General features: G+C 42.8%; 1 protein-coding gene across 5 annotated transcripts in view; it reads left to right on the forward strand.

Moving 5' to 3' along the window:
- The window catches only part of ELMO1 (engulfment and cell motility 1), a 311,295-nt gene that overhangs the window by 220,313 nt on the left and 72,550 nt on the right, over positions 1-18,432 (forward strand). The window contains exon 1 of one of the 5 annotated variants that reach the window (XM_056334330.1): positions 6,326-6,519. The exons of the other annotated variants lie outside the window; for them this stretch is intronic. The gene's annotated coding sequence lies outside the window, so the exon portion shown is untranslated. Of the gene's footprint in view, positions 1-6,325; positions 6,520-18,432 lie in introns of those variants that run through there. 5 annotated transcript variants of the gene reach the window in all.

The raw sequence follows: 18,432 nt of genomic DNA on the forward strand, positions 1-18,432 counted from the left end.
TCTTGGCAATCCCCACCTGCACCTCCAGAGCCTTCTGACACTTGCCCTTCCCTGAGCCCCTGTGGTGTGAAAGTAGTGTGAAATGAAGGTGATAAATGGTGGACAGGCCCTCATCAACAGCTATTGAAATAATGGCCTGAAGGTCCTTCAACAGCAGCTAGGAAGGTGAACCAAGGCAAAGATAAGTCTGTAACTGAGCTGTTCTCAGTACGCTCTTTCTAAACATCATCAACCAGCATTGTCGTTCTGGTCTGAAAGGTGCATAATCACACTAACAGAGTTCCTCAAAAGGCTGCTGGATGTCTGGTTGTTACTCTTAAATAACATAGAGCCAAAACTTTTGAAATTAAAACACACGCATAGAAAACTCTCCTGAATAAATATCCCATCTCTTTTTCCAGATGCCTAGGCAAGTATATACAGGGGTTTTAGAAATCCAGAGAAGTCTGCTAACATCATCCATTGTGCCAGACTTAAGGACCTTTTGGATAAACCCCAAAGCCCCTGCTTCAGGTCTCACACTACCAACCTCATCCCCATTAGCAAGAGAGAGCATGAGTTTTGTGTGAACAGATTTAATCTTTCCGTGTAGCAGATGTGCTGACACATGGGCTTCTACAGTCATTGGGGTAAATAATCTCCTGTTTAAGTAGTTCCTAAGTACCTATTTATGTAATTAACATATAAAAAACCCCATGCATCATTATTTAAATGGTGAGCCATGACAGCATCAGTGTGATTTCAGATACCTGAGACATTAATTTTTCCTTTATTTTGTCCCTCTTATGGTTCCTCAATTTTGTTAAAAGCAGAAAAGTAAGATAAATAAGTCTGTTGCCATTTCATGTGATGAAGTAGGCATTTCATCTGCATCTTGCAGAACACTGCAATGCACTAATGAATAAGATGGAGGGGAGCATGCACGCGAGACAGGCAAGACCAAGGACATATGTGGCATAATCTGTTTCAACAGTGTTAGTAGTACAATGTACATTCCTCAGTTCCCCTCCTATGGAGACCAAGCATTAAAGGCAAGTCTCAGACTGTTTGGATTGCAGATAAATCTAGCTTGTGTCGCTTGTTTGGCAGTCTGCACAAAGCACAAGCTGGAGAAGTAGCTGAAGGTAGAATATTGCAGGTAAAATGCTGCAACGATGTGAAATTGTTCTGTCCTGGCCATGTGTGCTCCAAACCAAGTGAGTGAATGAAAGAACCAAGATTAAGATAACATGACTGAAAGTTCTCTCAGCATGTTGCAAAAGGTTTTTGATAGAAAATTATATGTGTTTGAACAAAATAGGCAGAGGAGGGAGCAGGGAAATCCTAACCCCAGCTGTGGACGCTGAATATGTGATAGATTTGGCAGGCAGTGCTCATATAGGCTGAATGTACTGGAATTTGTACAGCTCACAAGGTGATTTCTGTGGCCCTTGCAGGTCTGTACTTAAGAGTGCAATGTAAGGAATCTTGAAGTTGATGATGTGTACTGTGAAACCATTTTCTGTCTACTGTCTGAATTTATTATAATTGATTTGAAATTCTTCAGTGCCCTCTCATGCTATATGACTGCTATGTATGTTTGAAACGGCAAGACTTAAAGGTTGCAGACAGCTGCAGGGGCTTGTGTATTTTAGGGTTGTTTTTTTCTTTAATATGATAGCTATACAAAGACAAACTAACTATGATTGTATATGACACTGCCTCCAAACCTAAACATCACTTGAGGTTGTTTGTCAGATAGGGTTCTGCTATTCCTAGTGTCAAAGTTAGAAATAATTTTCCTTTTTTTCTCTCTCTCTCTGTATCAAAATCTGTCTGACTTCAAATCTATTCACTGTGACAGAATAGTCTTCCTCTAAGCAACCCGATTTCTCTTTCTTCCTCTTTTTTTACACCGGGTTTCTTATGTGTGGTTGTGGTGGCTTTCTTATTTTTGTTTGGTTTTTCGTTTTTTTAAGATGTGGATATTTTGGTTCTGCATTAAACATGAGGCATTTTAGATCTTCCTGGAGTTAACATTGGAGGTGGAAATGGAGCCTACAGCCGTGCTGTCTAGACTAGGAAGTCTCCTTTCACCACCCAGACTACGTGTAATCATTTAGCAATAGGAAAACTGAGAAATATTCATATCAGTTCCTGTAGCCAATTTCAGGACTGTTTGTAGGCTGTCTTTGGCTTAGCTGAAGAACTTCAGTTGTCAGAGAAGATGAAGAAGTATTGCAAATTCAACACCCGTACACAGTCATCATACAGACTGCAGTTGTCTATGTCCAAGACCGTTGTATGAATCTCTGTAAGGCTCCAATTTTATTTGTATAAGATGAGTGAAGATTTTCTTTAATGCACCTCTGGATCTTGAAGGCTTTTAACGTATGTATGCACCCTCAGAAGGGGAGCAACTTTCCCGGTGGTTCAGGAAGAGACTTGAATGCTCCCTGTGCTCTTTTCTTTTCCCGTACTTTTCTAAGTACAGGAGAAGGTAGTGAATATTGAACATGCACATTGGTGCTTGGATGGTGGAAACTGAATCCGTCCATGCTTTGCAGAGTGAGAGGTTCTATGATTTCGTAACTCATATAGACCTTCCTGGGTGCCATGGTGGCAGATCACCTCTGAAGGTCATGTCTAATCTGATCTGCAAAGCTGTGTTCCTGACAGTGTTTTCAGCAGCTTATGAATCACCTGGTATACCTAGTCAGATAAGCTTTGTGGTTAGTAGTAAGGCTGTCTTAATTGGCGGAAAGGATAGATATCTCTTTATGCTGTGGTCTAGCATTTTCATTTTAATTTGTGTTTATCTGTGGCTATCCAAACACTCGTCTCAGATGCAGTAATATGAGAAAAAACAAAAAAGCAAAACCCCTGAAACCTGCTTGTTTGAAATAAAGTGTAGGGGGCCCCTGATAAAGGAGGCATAAGGTTTTCTGATGTTGGTGGTTGGGGAAAACCAAACTAAATGTGAAATGTGGCCTTGATTGCCTGCAGCCTAGGTCCTAATTGCTGCTTCAGGAATACAGATGTGAAAGGGAAATCTGTAGGTATTCCTGGAATAAATGAATAGGACTAGCTGTTCCCAGTGCAAATCAGCTGCTTCTACAAATGGACTTTTGAAAGGGCTGGAAAGTTTACTGAGAGTTGGCAGGTAATTTATGGTACTGGAAGAGGAATCACTGGGAGCCAACCAGCACGTCTGTGACTTGGGAAGTGTTAGTAGGTTAACCATCTTCTCCTTGTAGGTATCTAGGCTAAAAAAAGTAAAACCCACATTCTAGAAGGATGAGTAAGCATTTTATCACCATTGATTGTTCCTCAGCTCCCACACACAAACAGGCCTTAGCCCCTGACAGCATAGCCGAGAGCTGCTGTCAGATTGGCAAGGAGGAGCTTCAGTGCGAAGCCTTCCTAGGAATCTTTTATCCTTTTGGTTGAGCAACATCTTTTTATCCCACTATCTTAGAAGATTTTTCACAAATCTCATTTATTATGTTGCTTTAAAATTGCCTGGATTTTTCTAGTCTTGAATTTTTTATCTCCTTTAAAAGCTTTTTTGGGTATTTGTGCCCTGTCCTGCTTTAGAGTGCAGCAAAATCCTTTGTCTATTCTCACACCATAATCTTGGGAGGAAAAGAAATGCAGTTTACAAGGGACATTACTAAGAAAAGAAGGTGACAAAGGGTGAGGTTTCTTAAAGTTAAATCTAACAGCTTGCTGCCCTGAGAAGCAAACATCTCTGTCACTCCTGTCCCTTTCCTGTGGCAGGAAAAGATCTTAAAAATGGGTTCTTGAATAGTTGCCCTAATCTGGGACGCAGCCTTCTCCCTGTCAGTGGGTGAAACACAGATGAAGAGTTTTGGAAACTGGGCTAAGAGAAGGTTTCTCCATATACTTCAAAACAGCACTGATAATCATTATGTTTGCTTGCAGCAGTGCTTTGTTTAACAGAATACAGCCTAATGGAGAGTTTTGAACTCTGTGTATCATACAACAGAAAGGAACAATGTATTCAATTAGGAAGCTCTCCAATTTAATATTGGCTTAAAAAAAATAAAATATCAGTGTAGAGATCCACTAGGAATATGACAGTTGTTTTGCATTGTCCAATGGTATTTTATATATTAATTTACGGTTTGCATCACTGTTTTAAGCTATACATATTGACAACACTTCCAGTCCATAACAGATGATAATAACAGCTAGCAAAATGAATGTTGGAACTGCTGAACTGCTTCATCACTCACACACAAATGACGGGGTATGCTCCACACCCTCAGACCACCCTCTCCCCTACGTGATGTAGGTGGAAGGAGAGGCGGGAGAGAGATGGAACTGGATAGATTTCTCTTTTTTTTTCCCAGCAAGCCCTGTCAGCAAATCTAAGCTTTTTAATTAGCTCCCCCTTCCCCTAAAATGCACATTGAACATCTTCCCACAGTTTAATGTTTCAGAACTGAAATAGTGACCACAAAAGCCTGCAAGCACAGGGTAATGATTGTAGCGGCGGTGCTGCAGGAAGTAGGAGGAGGTGGTGCTGCTCTAAAGGAAAATGAACAGCCAGAAGTACAGCATTGCAAGAAGTGAATCCTTACGGCATCCTGAGCCACTAAAAAATACAGTTCTCTTATAAGGTCATTTCTCTGTCAAAAATGATAATTCAGTGACAGATGTCCTGAAAAGCCAGATCTCCTGGTGTAACGCTCTGTTCTTGGCCTTGTCCTTGAGTACCAATGGGCTTCAAAGGCATTCCTGGACTCTGGATTAGGCTTAGGTAGAACATATTTAACAAGGATACATGGAGATCTGCAAGGCCCTGTCCCAATGCATTTTAAACCACCATTATTTATAATTGCTAACGCAGTGGATTTCTGTTATTAGAGCAATACGGGAATTTGGCTGGGTTTGGTGGGTTTTTTTTTTCAGAATGGCCTTCATTTTTTATTGTTCTTTTACTTAAATAAATGAAAGTAAGTGTCGATGAAAAAGGAACGCATCTTCCTTTTCTTCATCTGAAATTCTTCTCTTACCACCATTATAATGTCAGCGTCTCATAGTCTGGCCGGACTCATAATCTTTATAATATAAATGGATGCGTGTTTAGGTATTCTCCCCATTTTGCAGTTTCAGTAACAGAAGCATGTAGAGAATGAAAGATTGTTTTCAGGTGTCCCAGAGAAAGTCTGAGGGGCAGCCCAAAATTACCCCCAACTGCCAAGTCCCTTTGCTGACTTCCTTGTTAGCCTATGAATCTTTTCTGTCTCTCAGACATTGCTTCCTTTCCTCTTCGGACCTCGTCATCTCTCCTTTCTCGTATTGTCAGAGGGTAGAACAGAGATTTATATGCATGGGTAACGACCCTTTTGTGCGTGGAAGTTTTCCTGATGGCATGTTTCATCAGGCCCCGGGCAGAACGGGGAACATTCAGCATAAATTAGTTGCCTGAAGACTCAGGTCACCATCTGTGGGTGCCAGATACAATTTTGGAAGCCCCATTAGCAAAACATCAGATTGCTTGGGAAGTTTCATAATGGTCAGGTCAGATTTTGACCCTGTTTTGGACAGATGCGGTTTATGGAACTGGAAAGCAAAATGTAGTGTTTTGACAGCCCGTGCAGCAGTCTTGTCTTGTGCTGGTCTGTTACTCAAGCTTGATACATGAGTAAGGTGTGTTATTTGGGTACACAGGGAGTGTACCTCCTTAGTGTATGCACGCATGCGAGTGAATACTGCTGGTGTAGATGTGTGCATACACATGCACGAATGTTTGCACAGGGAGAAAGTCAACGTGTGCACAGCTTTGCCTGCATGTACTTTCCCAGCGTGTACGAAAAGGGAAAGCAAACTCGGAATCAAATAAGCAGCGACACCAGAGGGGAAAAAAAAAAAAAAAAAAAGATGAGATTGCAGTTGATTACGAGCCTGGCAGCAGATGCGCTACACAAATCCAGCCCGCTGCATCCAGGCTGTTTCCATGGCGATGGAGCGAGTAATTGTGGAGCTCCGGCACGCTCCCCCGCGGCCCCCGGGTCCCCACCGGCGGTGCCTCCGGGCCAGCACCGGGCCCTGGGGGGAACCAGCCGGCAGCGACCGGAGGGAAACCCGGGGCCGGGGCGCTCCCGTTTACGCCCGGCGGCAGGAGGCTGGCGCGCGGCGCCCCCCCCACCCCCGCGGGGAGGATGGTCTCCCAGGGCGCGCGCCGCGCGGGCAGGAGCCTCCCGGCGCGGGGGGCGGGCTGCGATTGGCTGCTGCCGCCCGGGCCGGCCAATGGGAGCCCGCCTGGGGCCGCGGCCGCGGCATAAGCCCCGCCGCGCGCCGGGCGCGGGGAGCGGCGAAGGTGTGCGAGGGCGGGGGAGCGGCGGGCGGCCGCGCACATGGCCGCGCTGCGGGCCGCGCTCCGCACAGAGCTCCGGCAGGGAGCGCCTGCCGCGCCTGGCGCCTGCCGCGGGAAGCGGCGTTAAGTCTTTCGCCCGCTGTCGCGCGGGGAGGCGAATTTGTCGTCGGGAACGATGGAGCTACGGGATCTCTGTAAGTAAATCCGCGCTACTTTACCCTGCTAGTTCAGCCTGGGGATTTTCATTCGAGGAATGGCAAAAGCAAATAGTAGCAACTGCAAATAGCGCGGAGGGTTGCTTGGGCTTCTTTCACACCGTGTTCTTCCTAATGGGTTCAGGCATTGGGCAAACTAGTTAGCTGTTTGCGTTGCCTTGGGTGGTTGTTTAGCCTAATTAAGATGAGTCTGTGGAAGGATGCTGTATTCTCCGACGCATTTCAGAACGCTTCTGTGTTTGAAAAGAAAAGCAAACCACACAGAGCAGAAAATCACAGGCACCAAAGTCCGAGGTGCCTATATGTAGTCACTAGCATTTGTGGTGTCGGTGTTACAACACCAGCCACATTATTATAATGGTTTGTCAAACACTAGTTCAGATGCTGAGCCAAGAAAACACGAGTTGCTCATCATTCGTCGCTGTGTTCAGCACAGAAATCGTTGCTTTTCCTACCGTTTATGGTTGTTCTTGGGTTTTTTTAAGTTTGTTTCTTCTTTGGAGGAGGCTTTTAAAAAACACATGTAATTCAAAAGCTTTCCTGTTTGTTGGTGAAACAGGTGAGTACATTAAAAGTGTGGAGAGTTTCCTTTTTCACCATTGCGGGGCATGAGTTAGGAGTTGATTCCTTTGCCGGTTGGGACTCTGCTTTTGATTCTGTAAAGCAGAAATGATATATTTAGAAGGGGGAGGGGTTGTGTGTGCAAATCTGTCCCTCAGTAGCCCTCTGGGGTTGTTACTTGAGTTACACCAGCCACGAATTTTGCTCAGCGTTGTTCATGTTTGATCAGGTTTTTGCCGTTAGACTGGGAGCTTTGCTGCACAGAGCTCGTGAATGACTCTCTGCTTAACCCTCTCAGAGGCTGTAGTCATCGTATCTGGTTTATGAAAATGCATAGGAGGAAGGACAGAAACAAGAACGAAAAGATTTAGAAAAAAATCCTGTATTTTTATTCCGTACCTGAAATGGTCGTGTGTATCAGGATTTTTATAGTAGCCAGACTGGGTGCAAACATCATATGAAGCTGACTGCTTTTTAGGGATCCGTTTTTGTGTCTTCTGTTCATTTTAGAACTAAATGCACAACTTCCTTTCCCAGTGTTGGGAGCTGCTGGGAAGTCATATTGCTGCCTGGAAATCTCAGGCTGAGGGTGTGATTTTTATCTTTTTTTTTAAGATATGGCTTAACTGGTCAGCTTTGCTTTTGAGGTACTGCTTTGCAAGCTGTGGCTGGAAGGTATGTTCGTGGAGCTTATCCTTTCAGTTAAAGGAGTCAGTGTCACCTCAGAGTTGATGTCAAAAAGAATTGTCGGTGTTTTCAAGAACTGTTTGGTCAAAATAAATTAGAAAAATACAGAACATAGAATTCAGTGCATCAGTACAGCAAGAGTGTCTGTTGGTGAAGGCTGTATTAAGCTCCTCTGTGTACTTTTGAGCTTTTAACATGATGTATCACAAATGCAGGTGGACCCCTCGTTAAGTCTGAATTACTGCTTTTTCTGAAGATATAGTTGTAAGTCACTTTTCCCTATGTTTCCCAGGGATATTTGAGTTGCCTTTTATTGAAGTGATGGCCCCAGGCATCCTATAGCACTGGTCTTAAAAACAATGTAATTTTCCTAATCTGTGCAAAAAAGAGATAACTGTTAGCTCTTATTGCAATACTTATTTTTGTTTAGCAGTGATACCAGTGCCAAGAATGCAATTTTTGAAATGAAGCAGATATTTAGCTGCTATGTCACCTTCCCCAGGGGCTTGTATCGTTCATTTGTATTTACTTACCACTGATGTAGCTGAAAATCCCATCGTGTATGGCAGTCTCGGCAAAGAGATATGCCCACTCCCCATGTTGGAGGTGGATGTTTTGATCTAGGCTGAGATACTCCATAAGAAGCTGAGGGAGAGCCTGGACTTTTGCACACCTGAGCATGGTTTGTGGCTGGCTCCAGGCTAGTCATTTTGAACACCTTTGCAATGCATCAAAATGAAGCTCCATTGCACCATTTGGGGTTTTTAATTCTATACCTATTACCTTCTGCTTTATTTTCTGACTGATAATGTGAAAGCCTAGGAGAACATTGTCTTTTAAGGTCAGTGCAACTTTTAAGATGATATTTTAGTTCTTGTTAGCGCTGCAGGGGTTTAGTTCAAACAACATAAACCTCTCAAGTTTAGTCGCTAGCATTAGGCAAATACTGTGTGACTGATAGAGTTCCTGTATCTCCCATAACCTTGTTTGAAGGGATTTGTTTGCTTGTCTATCCCCGTGCATTAGCAGATAAAAGGAGGGGGACAAGGAGGGAGAGAGATGGCCTCTAACTGCTAAGCTTGGGATAGTGCATTGGATCAGTCTGTTTGAGGGCTTTGAACCACAGCGGTGCCTGAGGTAGGAAAACTCATGTTGCCGCCAAAGCCGTGCTTTGCTTTATATTTTTGACCTGATGGTGCAGGAACAGTTGCTTGTCATTAGTGCTTGGGGATGATCTATGTGGGAGAGGCATTTCAGATTCCCAGGCTATAAGAGTTCCAGCAACAGAGGAGTGAGTAGGCTTCAGTGAGAGCTGTGGCATGCTGGCAGGAGCTGGGAGGATGCAGAAGCTGAAAAATGCTATCTTGGAGTAACTTGAATTGGTTGCATTGGAAAACACTTGGTTCGATGGGCTCGTATGTCTTCTAAAACGCTTGGTGCCAGACCAAATTGGCATACCTCCACTGAGTTACACGAGAAGCCACCAGACATTGATCCGATCTTCAGTCTTATGCTTACGTTCTTCTTGGAAGAGCAAGATTTTTACAAAGGCAGCAGGTTATTTTTCCTCTGTGTTTGCCTCGGCAACAGTAATGTTGAAATCCTGAGTGGACTGAGCATGCTACAGGTTTTGCCTTGTTTCCATGGGTTATCCTTTGTCTGCTTGCAGAGCCTCATTCCCATATGTTAGTCTATACTGGAGGTGTGGAACAGAAATCCAAAATGGAGGCTTTATATGTGTCCAGAGATACTAAATTTGAATATTTTGTTCTTTCCCTGGGTGTCAACCCTCATTCAGTTTCAGTAAAAATATAAGGCTTATTCATGTCCTAGGTAAACAGATGCTAGAGCCACCAGTCTTCAGTTTTGCCTCAGCTGTATTTTTTTACACAAACTGCAAACTGAATACTCTTCTTTAGGTGGCTCGACATGTTTTCATCCAAATGAATTACAGTCATAACTCCAAATGAGACTAACCACTCAAATGAGAATAGTTCCTTTTTTGTGTATGTATGGAAAAAAATGTATTTAAGGGAAAGTTACTCCAGGCTAGGACCTGGCTTACATAGCAGCATTCCAAGTTGCAGAAAGCTCTTGCTCCCTGTTCGGTACATGCACATTCACACCTTCAAATGGCAAGGGCACGCAACAGAGCAACACGAAGCACAGAATAAAAATGGAACAGCAGTAAAACAAAGACGAGTGAATTGTGAAAAGCCTATTGATTTGCTTGACACCCATTTTGTTCAACATTGTGCAGTGCTAATCTGAAAATTCCTGTGCGTCACAGAAAGTTTTCAGAACAATAAGAACTGTCAATTCCAGCAGATTTTACAGACCTGTCATTATTCTTCCATTGTCTTGAAGCTCTAAGTGGCGTACAGAGGGATTTTTGGCAGGAGTTCAGGAGTGGTCTCGTAAAGAGGAATCGCGTGTCACTACCTCACGTATGTTATCATTTGCAATTAGAGTTTAGCCCAGTGCAGACCCCTAGAAGCTTGTGTGCCCCCATCTGAGTGTGCTACTTTTATGGTGCTCATTTATTTTGTCTCTTCAAAAACCCACAACTACAAACCACCGCCTGTTGCTGTTTTTAATTGCAAAAAGGTAAAAGCAAGAAATTATTGATGTCTTTCTACATTTTGACTTGACATTTTCAAGACAACTAGGATACTGTAATAAATCAGCATCTTGCTCCACCTGCTGCTTCTTCGGAAAGGTGGGAATAGCAACAGTGATGGCCACAAGCAGAATCTTTTACTGAACTCCCTTTCTCTTGAGGTGGTATTGCTGGTATTTCCCTTGGAGCATCTGGATTCTCCCCTCCTCTAGTGGAGCAAAGTTCCTTCTGCTCTACCCTGTGTTCATTCACTTCAGATGTTTTTCCCCCCAATTAAGAAGAAGTAGTGTTCCCTCCCCCACCCCACCCCATCGTTAGGAACTACAAAACCTCATAGGGACATGCCACTGTGAGGAGAAGCACAATGGAAAGAAAGATTTGCTTTGTATCAGGGAGACTCAATTTTAAGTTCTTTATCAAGAATCAGAGGCCATGTAACCGGACAGTGTTTTGTCTTGCATGCGTACTCTTCCCAGCATAGCATCATCTGTGTACATACCTCACCCAAATAAAGTTCCAGTACAGTAAGGGTCATGACATTCACTCTGAAAATGAAAATATGAATTGAGTTATGCACCCTTGGTATCAGTAACTTGCAGAACCTATACGTATTGCAATAAATCTGCAGTGTTTTGAAAAGTCTGCGGGGCATAAATCCCTTTTTTTGTGGACTTCCCGCAAATTCTGGCAGGTTTCACTACTCAAGATTTTAGTGGTTTCAAAAAATCATGTGAAAGTCAGACATCAGAGGACACATATGACCTTTGTATAAAATAGAACTTTGATTAGCTGTAGTTTGGGTGTGTTAAACTCCTCTGTAATGCACAAAATCAATCTTGTAATGGGGTGACAAGGAGATCTTTGTATTGATGCTAGCACACTGTCAAATTAATACATCAAATAATATACTCTTATCCTGAATTGGTGGACTGCTTTTATCAGCGCTTTTGATGTGGTAAAGAAAGTGCTTGTACCATAACTACAAACCAAACTCTCTTAGTCTTCCCTTCTCTTTGAACTTCAATTTTCTTAAGACTTGGGTTGTCGTGATACAGAGAGCAGCTTTCACAGCTAGGTATTTCAAGAGTCACATCCAGAGGCATATTAGAAGCCACACAAAGGGATTTTCTTGTTTTCAAATATATGTAACCTTCTGGCTTGACCTCTGGATCCACTCCCAGTCTGCATTTCAAGAAAAAGAATCTACCCACATATGGTTATCTCCAGTAAGATCAAAGCTGTCACTGTATGCTGACACCTGTGAGAACAAAATGGATATAAAAAAAAAAAAAGTGGGGGAAATCGTGAAAATATTTGAATGAGTTCACATTTATAAAAGACGCGCACCCACGGACCTTGGAAACGAAGGGAAGAGTTTCAGGATTAGCTGCAGCTCTTCTGTTCAGAAGCAACGGAACGTTTATTTGTTAGCCTCACCAAGGTAATTAAACAGACTTGAAAACATAAACAAAAATAGATTTTCTCGTTCCCTACAAATACAGCTCTGCAAGCGCTTCACCAGGAAAGTTAATAAGGCTCTAACTTTAGACTGGGTTTTCTGCCTGGTGCCTAACAGAAGCCACTGCAAAACACAGCGGGTTTTATGCTGCCTTTGGAGCCCCTTACGACGTTGTGTGTCTTTCCCAGTTTCTGCCCCTCTCTGGCAAAGGTGCAAGTTATCATAGATTTATCCCACCTCCAGTGAATGCTTCCTGAAGGACTGCCGTGACTGTCCCAGTAAGTGTCTGTGGAGGGAGAATTGCAGCTCTGTTCATCTGCTTGTGTTTCGTGCTGTGCTGTGTGAAAGCAGCGCAGTGGCATCGCAGAGCCCACCTGCTTTCCAGGTAGGTCGCTCACGGGCCTGAGGCGCAGCAGCTGAGTCAGGGGGTGCATTTTGCTAAGTTGTGCCCTTGCCTCAGCCCAGCAAACCACAGCAAAGCCCTTCGCTTTCAGCTGGTTGGGCTGTGCCAGAACGTGCTGGAGCTACTGCCCTGAACCCCCTTCAAGGTAAGAATGTCCCAGTTTTCTTCGCTGCCACAAGGTTATCCACTTTGTATCTGATAATTCAGCATGATGCTGAGAAACGTTGTGGCTGGAAGAACCGTATTTTGCAAGAAAACTAACTCACAGTCCCTGTATTCAACTCAAGAGGTTAAAATGCACCTGTGGCACTAGCCACAGGGAAGGGAAGGACCACAGATCAACCAGTCTTCTTTCCTGGCTCCCTGTGTGCCTTCACAAGGGACCTTTCCCTCTCCCCATACTCACCTTTTGTAGGGTGGAATTAAGCCATTTGGCTGCCAGAAGCTCTGCTCAGCTTTCAGAAGGGGGAGCCTCCCTGATGTGAGACTCTTTATTGTCTGTTCAGGCTCTCAGGGTCATGCTTTGAAACGGCTACAGCTGCAAAGAGGTACATGATGTCCATGAAACCTCACACCTCTACACCACTAGCTGCTTTGGTGCATAGAGTAAATCAGTAAAGGCTTGAGTTAGAAATACCTCTGATGCTTTGTAACTGCAGTGAGAAGTTGGGTTATATTTATATGTTAATAGTTGGTCTTGAATTTTTCTGCCTTTAAATGCTATTAAAATCTAGTTAAATATTTAATAGAAAAGTAGAAAGTCACAGTTGTTTCACAAATAAATTCCTTTGTTCTCGCTTCTCAACCTACCCTTTAAAATCCCCTGTTCAAATTGTCAAGCCTGTCTCAAACATCAACACAATGTTTTGGGATTATACTTAGAACGTCTTAAGTCCCGTTTTCAATTTGCAAGTGGAATTATACTCATTTCTAATGGTACAGAAAAGGTACAAGTGGATCTCAAAATTTTAAGTTCTGCTTGTTCATGCATGAAATTGTGTATCAGCCCGCCTCTGTATGCAGGATTCCCATCCTTTGAAAGTCATGAGCTTCTGCTCCAGACTGAACTTTGCACTGATCCCCACAACAGTTTTCACTGCTGAAGGTCCTTGCTCAGCAAATTTCAAAGCTTTGAATTTTGTTCTATTTCAGGTGAAAACTAGAAACTTCTAACCCAAACTTTCTTTGGTAGAGTAAATCTCAGGTGTTCCAGGCATACAGATTTGAGCATTAGAGTTTATCATTGATTTGGTAAAACAAACAATTGCTGGATGTGTCAGGTCTTTTGGATTATAAAGCACTTTGCTGTCAGATTTCAACCAAGAAGGAAAGAGTCACCTTTCTGATTCTTCTGTTTTTGGGTATTGGTAGCTGTATTGAATGAGACCTGGGTTTTTTTCAGTCGGAGATGCATGACAGATTCATAATGTGAAAAGTATAGGAAAGCCCCACAGCTATTTATATGATTTTAAACTTAAAAAACAGAGCTCAGTTGCTGCTTGTTGCAGAAGTTTGCATGAGTTATGATTTAAAGGCTTTATTGCACCAAAATCCGAGAGGTTGTTGCAGTTTGCAATAGTGGGCTGAGAAAAGATAATCACAGTGTGTAATTCTTGTGATTGTAAAGAAATGTGCACATTTCATCATGATTTCCCGCACAGGCAGACACCTGGGCCTGAATCCAGATCCTTTGGGATCATGCCCTTGATCTGGTGTCCTCATCATCGCCTCTGCATCATTGGTGCTGGCAAACCTTCTAGCCTAATAAGGGTATTGCGCATTTCTGATGCCACAGCCTGTTTGGAGCATCTGTCTGTGGCTGATGCCACAGAGCACCTATGAAAGGTGAATGCAGTAGGTTGTGTTGGAGCTTTGGTGCAGAGCACAGCAGTCCCGCTTTGCAACTTCAGTCACCTCAGTGGTATTTGATGTTGATATGGACATTGTGCTCAGGGTGCAAATGTAGGAGCTGTTTAAAAGGAACCCCAGTGCAGAAGGCAAAACCTAGGCTAAAGAAGTGCTAAAACTCCCATCAGTTCCAGGCCGGTCCCCGGGATCAAGGGGTTGTCCCCCTTCTGGAGTGAAGCAGTCAAATTGTACCATGAAGTCAGTCAAAATGCACCTCCTCCTAAAGAAAATGAAAGATGTCAAATTGCTCTGTGTGAGTCAGTTGCAAAACAAGCAACGATTTTGATTACTGATAAATAAAAAGAATGTTTGTTCCACCATGGATAACAGCTTGTTACTGCCTTTGCTCTCAGGATGCAGGGAGAATGGAAGAGAAAGAAAGTACTTGTAGCCAAGTTGGCTGCTACAGTCCAGCAGCACAGTCAATCAAATTGTTTCATCGTTCCAAGTCATTCTGTAATAGCCCTGATTTATCTTGCTGCCATACAATTGTCCCCTGTTGATAATTCCAGTTTTGTCAAGAGATGGCAGAGATTTTGCTGAAAACCTGCAAGCTCCTCTGACCGGCAGCGAACAGTAGGAGAGCAGAGTAAGACTTCCTCCTTTTCATTGATGCCTATAAATAGTCCATGCTAACCCTAACAGCCTTAAAGACGTAAGGAATCTTTTTAAAAAAATTAACCCACTATTTTTAAACCCACATTGACTCAGCAGAAGTAGACGTGTGTGTTTTAGATCATGATAGGTTGATAATCAAGCCCTGCTGTGAACGCTTAGCTCTTTAATTCTGGCTGGAACATTTTACATGCATTTGAACTCTGCAGCAGACTGGCACAAGTCTTGAAATAATAGCCGGAAAGGAGGCTGCTGCATTATTGTATATATTAATAACAAAAAGTCTTAGTTACAGTTTTTAGTTTAGTTTTCTGTTTCTTCAGCGTTCCTCTGTGTATGTGAGAAAGGGAGGAGATAATTAACCAAAGTGCATTTAATTTATGTCTAAGAACAGGTTGCTTGATAACAAATTCTGCAGTTCTCTGTTGTGCTAAGTAGAACTAATCACAGGAGCTATTGTATGGATTTCCGTGGTATTACCCCAATATGACAGTGTACTGCCCAAACGACTGGGGCTACTTTGAAAAGTTTATGAGATTTCTTAGGAAAGCTGAGTCCCTTGGTCGTAGGGACAGGAGAGGTTTTTAATACGGCACTCATATGCATGGACCCAATTAGAAATTACTGGAAAAATCAAGGTTTATATAATAAGAGGAAATAACCAGGATGCTTGGCATTGCTGATGCAAGAAGAAAATTGGTTTGCTCTGTGTGTATATATAATTAATTATAAATAATCTAGGAATGCTCCACCTTTTGGTTTGCCCTGTAGTCCTAGAAGACTTCTTACTAAGACAATTCACAGGCTTATCACTGAAAATGGAAATTTCTGCAGAACATGCAGATCTCTGTACTGCCAGGTTATTTTTATTTTTCCTGTGATTCTAGGCAGACTTAAAAGAAATCTTCCAAAAAAGTAGCTAGATTAATATATATACCATACTGACAAATGTGTAAGTGAAACAGGGCTGTACAACAGCCTGAAGATGTTACCTACCATTCAAGTTATTTTCCTGCTGGTATCAGTCTGGAGGAGGAGTTGATTCTGAAAATATTTTATCCACAAAAAGGTATCAATTTGAAAAGGAAGAAAAAGGGCAGATTTCTGTTTTGTGCGTATTTTCAGGTTTGAAAGAAAGGAAGGTTAAACCGTGTGTGTTTGACAGCAGCATTTGATCACTTAAGATTCTACCTGCTCTGCTCTTAATTCTGTGGTAATTTGGGATCCTTAACTACCAGTTTCTAAACATGATGATCCAAACCCGCTGCAGTCAGGTGTGTTGGTCTCATCAAGAGCTACACTGGACTTTCTGGTCTTTAAATAGAAGTGGCTTAACCTAGCAGCCAGCTAAGTGTTGTTGCATTTTCTTTTAAATGAGTTTGGCTGGTCTGGTAGTTGGTTTCAGTGTAATGCTTAGATGTCATTCTTTTCTTTGAGTCTTTTGAGGATGACCTTACTGCAGTAATGATGAAAATCATCCCTGCTTAGGAATCCCACCTCTGGCGAAACTTAGGTTAGCATCATGAAAAAGAGCTTTCTTGTACAGGCTGTTCGCTTTGCTCACTGATCTGGCAGTCTACCGTTCCCCCGAGTGCCTGGCTTTAGTAAGGTTTGCCTTGCCACAGGGTAAATAAGAGGGAATACCTCATGGTAACCGTCAAAGGTTTCATTGAAACATCAGCATGTGCTGGCTACATCCCCTCCAGTGCAGGTATCCTACCCTACATGTTCTAAATGCTGTTAGAAGAATGAGAAAGGGAGCCAGTTCTTGCAGGTATTGCTGTGCAAACCCTTCCTCCCCCAAATTAATGAACCTTCAGAGTTAGATGGATCTCTTTTTACAAACTAAATCATATCACCTTACATTCCTCTCGACTTCTATTTTAGAAATTAATTCCTAAGATAAAAGAATTTAGAAGCAAAAATACCAGGATAATGCTATAAACTGGTTGTCCTGTTTTAAACAGCACGAGTAGCAGGAATGAGGCTGTGGCTGTTTGTAGATGCCATCCAGTAGCTTTTCACTGACATCAGTGGGCACTCAGGTTTGCTCCAGCTTACTATTAAAGACATATAATAAATTCTATATTGGCCAAATTGATCTTCATTCAGAAGGCACCCTCCAAGCACACATGGAGCAAGCTTGTAAGCTAGCTACCTATTAGATACATAACTGCTGCTCCCTTCTATCATGTCGATTGGCGAGGTCATCTCTTGTGGACATCCTCCTCAATATAGCTACTTAAACCCCGGAAAACTAGTAAAGGGACTTGTCTCTAAAGCTCTGGAAAGGTGAATCAAATTTGCTTTAAATGTTACCAGAGCAGAAAGATGGCCGGAAAGTGCTCAGCAAAATCCAGGAGAGGAAAGCAGCATGCAAGTCCTTGCAGCTTTTGAGGGCAGAGAAGGCTGAATGTGGTGAAAAGCAGAACTTTAAGCCCAAGATTTGTTGTAGTTGGCAGTCTGTGTTGTGGAGGGAAGAGAGAACATTCCTGCCATATCCAGAATGGAAATATCAAGACCAGCCTTGAACAAGAAGATACTCTTTGTCTTAGGCATGTGGTTTCTGAGAAGGAGCAAAGGAAGAAAGCACAGTCTCATGGTGCAGCTGGTGACTAAGTCAGACTGACAGAGTCTGCTTCAGTTCCTCTGTCCACCACAGATCTGTTCAGCCACCTTGAAGCAAGCAAGAGAACTTCAGTCTGTCCAAAGGACCTGCAGTAACGTTTGCGGATGTAAACCTGTTTTATTAGCCAAGGACACTTTTGTAATAAAGGCACTATGATTCTGGTTTCTTAAAGGAGATGTGAAATTGCCTTTTACAAAAATGGTTTTGTAGAGAAGCAAGAATAGCCAGTGCTATATGCTAACCCTGAAATTGTTCTGATGTTCAGTTAAACTTATTTCAGGCTCACTAGGCCCAGCTGAGGGCTGGGTTTTTTTTCTTCCAAACTCAAGCTTACCAGTGTTAGAGCCAAGTTCGGGTCTGAAAGAGATAAAATGTGAATAAGTATACTTTGTAATACGTGAAAATATATGATGGGCTGTAGCTGGGCACTCTTAAGGTTTAGACTAGACCAGTGATGCCAGTTGGGTTGTTGGCTGAGCGATGTTGGGTCAAGTAAAAGCTCAAGGTCATGGGCTGCTTCACTCTTACGTGATTGGGGTGGTCCTGCACTATGACCAGAGGCAATGTGTCCTCCTCCCATGCGTGTATCCTTTCTCTGAACAAGATGTAGGCTTGCTGTGTGATGGGAAGGCTTGCAGGTTGGCTTCTTGCGGAGGGAAGAACAAGGGAACCCTCAAGGAAAAAAAGAGGGAGGGAAGAAGAGAGAGAGAACAGGCCATGTTAATTGTTTTGGAGACAGTAGGTAGGTCACCTGCAATTAAGTGTCTATTACAGAGGTCTTTTCCACCTTGTTTCTACAAGTGCTGAGATTGGAAAAAGTGGGGGTTTCCTGTATTATTTACGTTTTCCAGTGCTTCCAGTTACACTGGGATGCTTTAGTTCATCAAAACAAATAAAAGACAATGTAGCGTCTTCACCATGTTGGCCAAATAATCACCTTCAAGGAAGAAAAGATTGGAAATACAAGAATAAGCTACCAAAAATGTGTCCCCAGGTATGGAAAATGCTGA

The sequence above is a fragment of the Falco biarmicus genome, chromosome 4, assembly GCF_023638135.1.
Source record: "Falco biarmicus isolate bFalBia1 chromosome 4, bFalBia1.pri, whole genome shotgun sequence".
NCBI classification, from domain to species: domain Eukaryota; kingdom Metazoa; phylum Chordata; class Aves; order Falconiformes; family Falconidae; genus Falco; species Falco biarmicus.